Below are 13,625 nucleotides of genomic sequence, written 5' to 3'. Positions count from 1 at the left end.
CTACTGGGCTTGCAAAGAAGCAGGGCATACCAATAATAATAATAATAATAATAATAATATGAAGAAGAAGAAGAAGAAGAAGAAAACTTAGTCAATGGACAGACCCAGAAATCATAAAAATGATAGCAGATACACACAATAGAAATAGTAGATAAGAACATTAAAATGCTATTATATTTATATTTCAAATGTTCAAGAAGCTAGAAGAATTATTGAATATGTTACATAGAGGCATGTAAAAGACATTTACAACCGGCCTATATAAAACATTTAGAGATGAAAATGACATTGTCTAAGATAAAAAAAAATTGAATGGGATTAATAGCAGGTTAAACAATTCAGAATAAAAGAGTGAAGTTGAAGATGTTGTAATAATCAAAACTGTCCAAAATGAAGCAGAGAGAGGAAAAATGACTGAAAAGTAAAAAGGAAAAGAGCATCTCTAAACTGTGGGACAACTTAAGTGGCCAAAATAATATGTAATTGGAGTCTCCAAAAGAGAGAAGGGGCAGAAAAAAATTTGAAGAAGTAATGACTGAAAAATTTTAAATTTGATAAAAACTATAAACTTATAGACCCAAGAAGCTCAGCAAATATTCTAGCACAAGAAACATGAAGAAAATTAAACCAAAACCCTCAATAATGAAATTGCTTAAAACCAGTGGTAAAGAGAAAATCTGAAAGAAAGGAAGAAAAAGACCCGTTACTCACAGAAGAAGAAAGGTAAAGATGAAAGCTGGTTTGCTATCTGAGACAAAGCAAGCAAGAAGACTGTGGAATAACATCTTTAAAGCACTGAAAGAAAATTGTCCACCTAGAATTCTTTATCCTGCAGAAATATCTCTCACAGACAAAGGCAAATAAAGACTTTGTTAGACATACAAATCTAAAATAATTCATCAATAGCCTACATAGCAATAAATATTTAAGAAACTTCTTCATGCAGAAGAAAAATGATAACAGTTGGTAATCTGGATTTATGCAAAGAATGAAGAGCACTGACTACACTAACTATAAGTAAGCATATTTTTCTCATTATGTAAATGTTTTTCAAAGATAATTGGCATGTTAAGGTAAAAATGATATGAATGTGTGGTGGGGTTTTATATTTAGAAGCAAAATGCATGACAAATGCATGACAATACTTGTGCAAAGACCATGTCTAGGGGATATAGAAATATATCATTGTAAGATTCTTATATTAATACTTTATATGAAGTATAGTTGTTCCCCTTATCTTCAAGGGATACATTCTAAGACACCCTGTAGATGTTTGAAACTGTGGATAGTACCAAATCTTACATATAGTATGTTTTTTCCTCTACATACATACCTATGATAAAATTTAATTTATAAATTAGGCACAGTAAGAAATTAACAATAATAAAATAGAGCAATTATAACAATATACTGTAATAAAAGATATATGAGTATGGCCTCTCTCTCTCAAAATATTTTGTTGTACCATACTCACCTCTTTTCTGACTGTCATTGACTGCTGGTAACTGAAGCCAAAGAAAGTAAAATTGCACATATGTGAGCAGGACTACTGCAGTAAAATATCACCTGAAAGTAGACTGTGAAAAGTTAAGGTATATACTATAAAACCTAAAGCAGTCAGTAAAAATTTAAACAATGACTCATAGCTAATAAGCCAACAAAGGAGACAGAATGGAATTTTTGGAAAATATTCAAATTATTTCAAAAGAAGATAGAAAAAAATGAAGGAAGATAATGAAGAACAGAAGAGGCGAATAGAAAAATTAGCAAGATAGTAGATTCAGAGCCAAGCATATCAATATTTTAATTAAGTGTAAACCATCCAAAAACCTCCATTGAAAGGCAGAGATTGTCAGATTGGATTTAAAAGAACCACTATATATTTTTTTAAGATACTCAATCTAAATAAAAAAGACAAGAATATACGACAAGTAAAAGGATGGGAAAATACATAATATGCTAACACTAACCAAAAGGGAGACAGAGACACTATATTAAAATCAGACAAAATAGATTTCAGAATAAGAAATATCAGCAGGGGAAAAGAGAGCAATTTCTTAATGATAAAGCGTCCAATCATCAGGAGAATATTACAACATGAAAAATACGTGCTTCTAATAACAAAGTTTCAAAATACCTGAAGCAAAATGAGATAGAATTGTGAAAGATGAGAACATCCCTTTATCAACAATTGATGAAATAAATAGACAGAAAAATCAGAAAATATATAGAAGACTTGAATACTGTAAACCAACCTCACCTAATTGATATTTGTAGAACATTCTACTCAACAAGAGCAAATACACATTCTTTTCAAATGTATACCAACCACTTACCAAGATAAACTATATTCTGGATCGTAAGACGATTTTCAATAAATGCAAAAGTATTTACATGAGGGAAAATACATTCTCTAAGTATAGAATTAAGGTAGAAATCAATAGCAAAAAGATATGTGGAATACTTCTATCTATTTGGAAACTAAAGCACAAAATTTTAAGTAACTCAAGGGTCAATGAAAAAATCAAAAGGGCTTTTAAAATTATTTTAAACTGAATAAAAATTAAAACATAGCATATCAAAATCTCTGGGATGCAGTGAAGCAGTACTTAGTTTAAAAAGTATCCCCTAAACACATATTAGAGAAGAAAAGTTTCAAATCAATGACTTCAGATTCCACATTAAGAAACTAGAAAAAGAAGAGGATATGAAACCCAGTGTAAACAGAAGAAAAAAATAATATCAGAGTAAAATAAGTGAAAAACAAAAGATGGTTCTTTGAAAAGATCAATATAATTAATAAACCTCTATACAAGCTAATCTGATAAAATAAAAGACATGAATTATCAATATAATGAATGAAAGAGGTAATATCTCTCTCAATTCTATAGAAATAAACAATAAGAAAATATTATGAAACTTAATTTTAATAAATTCAGTGAATTAAATGGAATAGTGAAATTCTTTGAAAGATAAAAATTGCCAACACTCACACAAGAAAAAAATAGCCAGAATGCCCTATATCTATTTTTAAAAAATCAAATTTTTAGTTTAAAAATTCCCATGAATAACAACAAAAATGAACAAACAAATAACCAAAACCAATTCCAGGCCTGAGTGACTTCACCAGGGAATTTCGCCCAACATTTAAAGAAGAAATAATATCAACTTTACACAAACTCTTAGATTAAATTGAAGAGGAGGGAATATTCCCCAATTTATTCTATGAGGTTAGCATTATTTCAATACCAAAATCAGACAAAAACATTTCAAGAAAAGTAAATTATGGATCAATTACCCTTCACAAACATAAAGGTAAAGAATTTTAACAAAATTTTAGCAAATCTAATCCAAAAAGATATAAAATAGATTAATACAAAATGAAATTTATCCCAGAAACTTAAGGTTTTCTTTACATTAGAAAATCAATGTAATTCATTATATATATATTTTTCAGATGGAAACATGAAAAAACTAATGTAATTTCTATGCCATAAAATGCACTCTTTAAGCATACAATGCAGTGGTTTTTAGTACATTCCTCAAGTTGTGCAACCATTACCACTACCTGTTTCCAGAACATTTCCATCACCCCTAAAATAAACTGTTTACCCATGAGCTGTTATTGCCTATTCCCTCCCCCAGCAGGACTCCTGGCAACCAATAGTCTACTTTCTGTCTCTATGGATGCCTATTCTAGATGATTCAATGAATTTAATGATTGAAACAAATTTAATGATTCAATGAATATTCTAGATGATTCAATGAATCTATTCTAGATGATCCAACAAATCATCTAGAATAGGCAAATTCATAGAGACAGATGTATTGATTGATGTAAATTGAATCATATAATTTGTGGTCCTTTTATACCTGGCTTCTTTCACTTAGCATAATGTTTTCAATGTTCATTCTGTAGCAAGTATCAGTACTTCATTCTTTTTATGAGTGAATACTCTTCCATTCCATCTATATAGGTACCACATTTTATTTATCCATTCATCAGTTGACAGACAATCGGGTTATTTCCATTTTTGGGCTTTAATGAATAATGCTGCTATTCATATCCATGCACAAGTTTTTGTATGAACACACTTTTAAATTCTGGGCATTATCTACCTAGCAATGGAATATGGTAACTATATGTTGAACTCTTTGAGAAACTGCCAAACTGTTTTCCAAAGCACTGCACTATTTTATGTTCCTGCAACCCTGCATGAGGGTTCCAACTTCTCCACTCGCCACATCCTCACTGACGCTTATTATTGTCTGCCTTTTTCATTACAGCCATCCCAGTGTGTATGAAGTGATATTTTATTTGAGGTATGATTAGTATTTCCCTAATGACTAATGATGGTGACTGTCTTTTGATGTGGTAATTGGCCATTTGTACATCTCTTTGGGAGAAATATCTATTCTGATCTTTTGTCCATTTTTCAATTGGGCTGTTTATTTTTTAATTGTTGAATTAGAATTTTTAATATATTCTGGGTACATATTAGCATGTGATTTGCAAATACTTTTCTCCCAATCTTTTGGGATGTCTTTTTATTTTCTTGATGTTGTCCTTTGAAGTACTAATGAAGCCTCATTTATTAATATAACTTTGGTTGCTTGGCTTTTGGCATCATATCTAGGAAATCACTGCTTAATCAAAGGTCATTAATATTTACACCTATGTTGTCTTCAAAAGTTTTATTGTTTTAGTTTTTATATTTAGTCTTCAATCTATTTCGAATGAATTTTTGTTTATGATGTGAGGTAGGGTCCAACTTCATTCTATGTCTGTGGCTACCTACTTATCCCAGCATCTCAGGTTTCCACTGAGAAGTCTGCTGCCAGACATACTGGAACTCCATTGTATGTTATTTGTTTCTTTTCTTTTTCTGCTTTGTAAGCAGTATACTTTCCTCACTGAATTTTCTTGGTACTCCTGTCAAAAATTTGCTATTGATTTTTAAAAACTCTTTGCATATTAAAGATACTGCTTCTATTTCTGTGGCATATGTTTAAAAAATTTCCCTTTATTTTGATTTATAGTTTTTATGTCTAGAATTAATGAACATTTATGGAACTAAATCTATCAGTTTTCTTTAATGAATTCTTCTGCCATTATTATTATGTGAAATCCACCTATAGTTCCCCTAGTAGTAGTTTATGAAAATAATTTAAGTAGCTACCCATTGTTCATTACTTTCTATGGTGCTTTACATCTATTATCTTGGTTTTACATATATAGTATCTTGACTACAAACACTATGAGGCAAATATTATCAAAAATTCTATTTTATAATGCATAATAAAACTCAAGGCTTAAGTAATTTGCACAAGGTACAGAACTGATACACAGTAAAAATCTTAGTTAGAATTTAAATTCAGGTCTACTTGACTCCACAGTACAATCTCTAAAATAAGTGAAATGAATTTGAACTTCATCAGCATGGATATAAAAGGTTTCTCCAAAATTTTTCTAATACAATATCTTATACATGATACTCAATTCTATTTAAAGAGCAGCATTTTTCAATTAAGTAGAAATATAATATTTTAAGCAGAGAATATACTATTTTAAATTTTTAAAAAACTTATTAAATATGTTTTAAATTCCCATTTAGTATATAAGATATGAAACATCAGATTCACTGTTGTGTATAAATTATTAACCATTGATGAAAAAAAGTGCTATGGCAGTAAAAAGTGAGCTTTGTCATTCAAAGAGTACATTAAATGAAGAGGCTTTGAGAATGGAAAGAGCCAATCATAAAATATTAAATGCAGTATACTTTGCCATCAAATAACTGTTGAAGGAGACGATTTTTCTCAAATCTGTCCAAAATGTTTGTTAAAACTATACAGTGACTCTACTTTATTAGGGCAATGTACGTAGTGGCTGCTTGCTCTGAATGATGCCTTCCAGCAAAGGTGTCCTTAAGAAAGAAGTGTACAGTTCAGATTGTAAATCACCAAGACCCAGGATGCCACTGTTTTACTTCTAGCAGAAATCCTGGGGGCTAGTTAGAAAACTGCTCTGCTACTGAGAGATCTTTAATCAAAAGGTGTAAATGTTCCCCAGAGCATGAATATAATTATGTTAAGATCTAAACTCCACAGTCAATATACTATAAAGCATTTTATGTATGCTTACATGTTTTTCCAATTGTGTGTCAGAGCCCAGATGATAAAAAATGTTTTACCACCCATTCAAATCTAGCTTTCCTGTCCTCTTCACCAATATGCCAAAAATTCAGATTTGTGATTCATGGGAACATTCTGCTACATAAATGAAATGTGTATACAAAGAAATACCTGATTTCTGATATATCGAATATTAAATCAATCCTGCTCCATAGTTTCTGATAATAAGCTTAACAACCAATTACACTATTGATAATAATAGGAGCATGAAGCAAGCTACACTTCTACTTTAACATTGAGAGCAGAGTACGGAAATGCTTCCTGCTGGTAAACTGAAACAATTGTTTTATTTAAAAACTACACCTTTACACCTGTAATCCCAGCACTGTGGGAGGCCGAGGTGGGCAGATTATGAGGTCAAGAGATCAAGACTATCCTGGCCAACATGGTGAAAACCCGTCTCTATTAAAAATACAAAAATTAACTGGGTATGGTGGCTCATGCCTGTAGTCCCAGCTACTCGGGAGGCTGAGGCAAGATAACTGCTTTAACCCGGGAGGTGGAGGTTGTAGTGAGTCAAGACTGTGCCACTGTACTCCAGCCTGGGTGACAGGGCGAAACTCGGTCTCGGAAAAAAAAAAAAAAAAAACACCTCCACCACAACAAAAATTACACGTATCTACTCTGATACTGCATACAAATAAAGACTTTTTTTTTTTTTAAGAGAAAAGCATGGAATTCCAATCATTGCCAATGTGTCATGCTTGAAGGACCCTTTTCCCACGCATCAGTTTGAGGTGACAATTACTGGTTTATAGCAATATCCATCACCATTCAAAATTTAGAATATTATTATGCAGGAGTCACATACTGTTCACCTCTCATCCTCACCATGGACACTGTCATCCTGGTGCAGGCAAGGAGGAATAGAGAAAGGAGAAAATTTTGCAAAGGAGGAGAAAAATTTGCCAAGAATACATAGTAATATAAATTAAGGTCACATTTTGCTTTATACCAATTACAATAAATTGGTATTTTCCTTTAAATGTTTATGTCTCAAACTCTCCCTTCAAACTATTTTGTTTTACTTTTGGGCAGCTAATGCATTACCATTCATAATGACTACCAGACTAAGCTAGGTTTCAATTTTTGCTGTGATATATCAGTTTAAGGATGCAGATAGTGAATGATGGCACAAAGCTCCTCTCATTTTGCTCTCTGAAAATTAATTTGAAATAGTAACCGTATGAAATGAAATTAGGACACAGTAAAATAGTGCAGGTGATTAATGCCTTCTATTTTCAAAATAAAGTTTTTGAACTCTGCATTAACATTTATTTTCCATTCCTCTCATGCACTAGCTATTAGTTTAATAAAAGGAGACCTTTCCAGTGACAAGGACATTATCTTATTAATTTCTCTAATTCTGTTACACTATCAGTCAAGAGGTTTACTTTCAAGAGATGTTAATATAAGCAAGAGTTTTCCTTTTAGTCTTATAGTTTCAAGGCTCAAAGCCTGTATATTGGTAGTAAAGCTAATGCTAGACTAATTGCAATGTGACTTGAGAGCTAGAATAGAACCATCTGCAAAATTTGGAATGATGTGACCAAAATAACAAAATTTTACAGAAAAATCATAATGCTTTGCATTTAGAAATAAATGGTCCAAATATGGAAAAGCTATTAAACTTACTTCGTGTAGCTTCACAAGGCAAAATTAGACCAAGGGGGTGGAAGTTAAAAAATCAAATTTTGCACAATGTCAGGAAGAATTTCCTAATAAGTCATCTAAAAGTGAAATGAATTGCCCTGTGAAATACACAGTGCTTTCTGCCACCGCAGGTGTTTAGGCAGATCAACAAACATCTGTCTATCGTATTACACAAGGGATTTGAGAGTAGGTAGTTTGGAACACATTTGGTCCTTTGATCTCTATAATTTCAAATCTGACCTTTCAGCTCAGAATTTTGAAGGATGTAAAGATGGATAAAGCAAACCATTAACAAAGACACTATAATAACTAAAAGAAAACTAATAACTAAAAGACATTTCAACAATTGATTATATTCAACACACAAAAAAGTATATGAGGCTGAGCACAGTGGCTCAAGTTTGTAATCCAGGAATTTGGGAGGCCGAGGTGGGAGGACCATCTGAGGTCAGGAGATCAAGACTAGCCTGACCAACATGGTGAAACCCTATCTCTACTAAAAATACAAAAATTAGCCAGATGTTGTGGTCCCAGCTGCTTGGGAGGCTGAGGCAGGAGAATTGCTTGAACCTAGAAGGCGGAGGTTATGGTAAGCCAAGATCACTCCATTGCACTACACCATGGGCGACAGAGCGAGACTTCAACTCAAAACAAACAAACAAACAAAAAACAACTATATGAAGTAAGGGAGGTACACATAAAATATTAAGAGAGAACTGAGAAAGAGGTGATTAATTGCAGCTAGTGGTACAATACAAGGTTTCCTGAAGGAAGTGTTACATGAATGATGACAGCATGAGCCATGTTTCAGGTGGGAGGGATGAAATGATAAGGGATTCCTGCTTGAGAGAAGTTTATGGGCTCAGAATTAGAGCAGTATAACTGCATAAATGTTTGGGAAGAGAAGTTAGATATCCTGAGAGATTTTAACGATATGAATCTTTGTGATAAATTTGGCATTTACTTTGGTTGCCAAGGCCTGCCAAAAATAGCTTAAAAAATAGATGTAACATTGTCAAATATCCTACATAAATTATAAACTTTTCAGTCATCATTTTTCGTTTTATAATTTAAAATAACACTAGATAGTGATAAAGATGGATATGAACATCTCAAACTGCTTCCAGAATTTTGTCTTGTTAGCAATAAGACTGTACAGCATCTGCAAGAAATTGCAGGAACTGAGTCCCCACTAAAATTTATCTCAGCGCAGCATCTTCAGGGAGCGAGGCACACTGATAATCCCTCTAGGCTTGAAGAGTTTGATCTTTCAGAGAAAGCAGGCCACGAAGATAAGGGTTACCAAGAACATAGTCAAGCCAGCCCACTGATTTTTGGCATTTCTTAAAGTGGAAAGAAAAGGAAATTTTCCAACTAGCTAATTTTCTTACTAGTTTGTCTAGTCTTTTGTTTCTGGAAGCTTTTCACATGCCCTCTTTTTTTTCCCCCAGCATTTTTCTTTTGTGTTGAGACAGTCTCACCCTGTCGCCCAGGCTGGAGCCCAGTGGAGTGATTTCAACTCACTGAAGCCTCCGCCTCAGCCTCCCAAATAGCTGGGACTACAGGCATGCGCCACCACACTTGGTTAATTTTTGCATTTTTAGTAGAGATGAAGTTTTCCCATGTTGGCCAGGCTGGTCTTGAACTCTTGACTTCAAGTGATACGCCTGCTTCAGCCTTTCAAAGTGCTGGGATTACAGGTGTGAGCCACCATACCTGGCCTCCAGCAATTTTCTTATGCCATGCCTGGGTGTGGGTGTTTTACGTTTTGGTGTTTACTCTTTTCTTTCTTTTCTTTTCTTTTCTTTTCTTTTTTTTTTTTTTTGAGACGGAGTCTCGCTCTGTCACCCAGGCTGGAGTGCAGTGGCGGGATCTCGGCTCACTGCAAGCTCCGCCTACCGGGTTTACACCATTCTCCTGCCTCAGCCTCCTGTGTAGCTGAGACTACAGGTGCCCGCCATGTTGTCTGACCTTTTTGTATTTTTAGTAGAGACAGGGTTTCACCCTGTTAGCCAGGATGGTCTCGATCTCCTGACCTTGTGATCCTCCCGCCTCGGCCTCCCAAAATGCTGGGATTACAGGCATGAGTCACCGCGCCCGGGCTTTGGTGTTTATTCTGTTGAGGCATTGTAGTGCTTCTTTAATCTGTGACTTGTTGGACAGCCACAGACCTTATTTCTAAAATAGCTTTTCTGCCCCATTTGCGTTTACTCCTTCTGAGGTGCCTATTTCTATATCTCACATGTCTTTTACTACCACTAGTCCCTGCTCCTGGAAGTTTCATTTTTCTCTCCGATTTTAGCCTGGTTATTTTTGTCAGACCTATTTTCCAGTTTACTAATCATCTCCTCGATGTTTCTAAACTTTCCTAAACTCATGTATTGAGTTTTTAATTTTAGTCATTACATTGTTTTTAGTTCTAGAATTTCCATTTGAATGATTTTTTTTTGTAGTTTCCAATTCTTTTTAAAAATTCTCTAGTTTAATATCTAATTTCTGTGCTTGCTTAAGTAGCACACACACACAAATTGGAATGATTAGCATGGCCCCTGCACAAGGATGACATACAAATTAGTAAAGTGATCTGTATTTTTCATAAGTATTATCACATAATAGACCAAGCTGAGGGAAGATTCTCAGAACTTGAACACTGGCTCTCTGAAATAAGACAGTCAGACTTACGAGGACTTACAAAGAAAAAAGAGTGAAGAAGAATGAACAAAACCTCCAAGAAATACGAGATTATGTAAAAAAAACTAAATCTACAAATCATTGGCATTCCTGAAAGGGACGGGAGAAAGCCAACAACTTGGAAAGCAGATTTCAGGATATCATCCTAGAATCTGGCAGGGGGTCTCTGTATTTCCTGAAGTTGACTGTTGGCCTCTCTGGTAAGTTTTGAGAAAGGCTCAGAGAGGCCACAGTTGACTTCAGGAAATACAGAGAACCCCTGCAAGTTTCTACACAAGAAGAACATCCTAAAGACACCTAATCATCAGATTTTCCAAGATTGAAATGAAAAAAAAGAATGTTAAAGGCAACTAGAAAGAAACGGCAGGTCACCTAGAAAAGGGAAGCCCATCATACTAACAGCAGACCTCTCAGCAGAAACCTTGCAAGCCAGAAGAGATTGGGGTGCCTATATTCAACAGTCTCTCAAAAAAAAAAAAAAAAAAAAACAAAAAACAAAAAACACTTCAACCAAGAATTTTATGTCCAGCCAAACTAAGCTTCCTAAGTGAAGAAGAAATAAGATCCTTTTTAGATATGCAAATGTTTAGGGAGTTCATTGCCACCAGATCTGTCTTACAAGAGATCTTGAAAGGAGCACTACATATGGCAAAGGAAGACTGCTACTAGCTAATACAACAGCACACTTAAATATACAGGCAAGTGACGCTATAAAGCAACCACACAAACAAGTCAGGGTAACAACCAGCTAACAACATGACAGGATCAAATCCACATAAATCAATACAAACCTTGAATGTAAATGGGATAAATTTCTCACTTAAAAGGCACAGAGTGGCAAACTAGATTAAAAAGCAAGATCCAATGGTATACTGCCTTCAAGAGAGATACCTCACACGTAAGGACACCCATAGGCTCAAAATAAAGGGATGGAAGAAAATCTACCAAGCAAATGGAAAACAGAAAAAAGCAGGAGTTGCAATCCTAATTTCGGACAAACAGACTTTAAACTAACAAAGATCAGAAACTAACAAAGAAGGGCATTACATAATATAAGGTATTCAATTCATCAAGAAGAGCTGACTATCCTAAATATATATGCACCCAACATAGGAGCACCTAGATTAATAAAGCAAATTCTTAGAGACCTGCAAAGAGACATAAGACTCCAACACAGGAATAGTGGGACAGTTCAACATTCTACTGACAGTATTAAGATAGATCGTCAAGGCAGAAAATTAACAAAGACTTAAGATCTGAACTCAACATTGGACCAAATGGATCTGATAGACCTCTACAGAACTGTCCATCCGAAAACAACAGAATATACATTTTTTTTCTCATCAGCGAATGGCACATTCTAAAACTCAGCCAATAATTAGACATAAAACAATGCTCAGCAAATGCAAAAGAACCAAAATCATACCAAACACACTCTCAGACCATACTGCAATAAATAAAGAAGTCAAAACTAAGAAAATTGCTTGGCCAGGCACAGTGGCTCATGTCTGTAATCCTGGCACTTTGGGAGGCAGAGGCAGGTGGATTACATGAGGTCAGGAGTTCGAGACCAGCCTGGCCAACATGATAAAACTCTGTCTCTACTAAAAATACAAAAATTAGCTGGGCATGGTGGCATGCACCTGTAATCCCAGCTACTCGGGAGGCTGAGGAAGGAGAATCACTTGAACCTGGGAGGCAAAGATTGCAGTGAGCCGAGATTGCACCATTACACTCCAGCCTGGGTGACAAGAGTGAAACTCTGCAAAAAAAAGAAAAAGAAAGAAAGAAAGAAAGTAAATTGCTCAAAACCCATGCAATTACATGGAAATTAAACAACATGCTCCGGAATGACTTTTGGGTAAATAATGCATAAAATCATGAAGTTATTTGAAACTAATGAGAACAAAGACATAACATACCAGAATTTCTGGGACATAGCTAAGGCAGTGTTAAGAGGGAAAGTCATAGTACTAATTGTTCACATCAAAAAGTTAGAAAGTTTTCAAATTAATGACTAACATCACAAATGAAAGAATTAGGGAAGCAAGAATAATTCAACCCCAAAGCTAGCAGAAGACAAAAGCAATCAAAATCAGAGCTAAACTGAAGGAAACTGAAACACAGAAAAACACTCAAAAGATCAACAAATCTAGGAGCTGATTTTTCGAAAAAAATTATACAATAGACTGCTAGCTAGCCTAATAAAAAAGAAAAGAGAGAATATCCAAATAAACATAATTAGAAATGACAAAGAGGATGTTACCACTGACTCCATAGAAATATTAATAAAAACAACCACCAGAAACTACTATGAACACCTCTATGCCCACAACCTAGAAAACTTAGAAAAGATGGGTACATTTCTGGAAACATGCACCCTCCTAGGACTAAACCTGGAAGAAACTGATTCCCTGAAAAGACCAAACACAGGCTCTGAAATTGAATCAGTAATAAACAGCCTACCAACCAAAAAAAAAAAAGCCCAGAGCCAGATGGATTCACAGCGAAATTCCACCAGATGTACAAGAAAGAGCTTGTACCATTCCAAAAAATTGATAAGGAGGGACTCCTCCCCAGTTCATTCTATGAGGCCAGCATCATCCTGATACCAAAACCTGACAGACACAACAACAATGTCAAAAAACTTCAGGCCAATATCCTTGGTGAACATTGATGCAAAAATCCCTAACAAAATACTTGAAAACGGAATCTAGCAGCACATGAAAAGCTAATCCATCATGTTCAAGTAGGCTTTATCCCCACGATTCAAGGTTGGTTCAACATATACAAATCAATAAATATGATTCATCACATAAACAGAACTAAAGACAAAACCCACATGATTATCTCAATGGATGCAGAAAAGCCTTTCAATAAATTTCCACATCACCTCATGTTAAAAACTCTCAATAAACTAGGTATTGAGGGAACATACCTCAAAATAGTAAGAACCATCTATGATAAACCTACAACCAACATTATACTGAATGGGCAAAAGCTGGAAGCATTCCCTTTGAAAACCAGCACAAAACAAGGATGCCCTCTCTCACCACTTTTATTTAACATAGTGTTGGAAGTCCTAG

The 13,625-nt window shown here is 34.6% G+C and overlaps 1 protein-coding gene and 1 pseudogene across 1 annotated transcript in view; one reads left to right on the top strand and one right to left on the bottom strand.

The window, feature by feature from the left end:
- Positions 1–13,625, bottom strand: part of HAPLN1 (hyaluronan and proteoglycan link protein 1) — an 85,352-nt gene that overhangs the window by 56,839 nt on the left and 14,888 nt on the right. The gene's annotated exons all lie outside the window — the stretch shown is intronic.
- On the top strand, positions 10,347–10,442 carry LOC117066196 (annotated as a pseudogene).

The sequence above is a fragment of the Trachypithecus francoisi genome, unplaced genomic scaffold, assembly GCF_009764315.1.
Source record: "Trachypithecus francoisi isolate TF-2019V2 unplaced genomic scaffold, Tfra_2.0 Lachesis_group2, whole genome shotgun sequence".
NCBI lineage: Eukaryota > Metazoa > Chordata > Mammalia > Primates > Cercopithecidae > Trachypithecus > Trachypithecus francoisi.
This window is presented reverse-complemented; position numbering and strand designations above follow the sequence as displayed.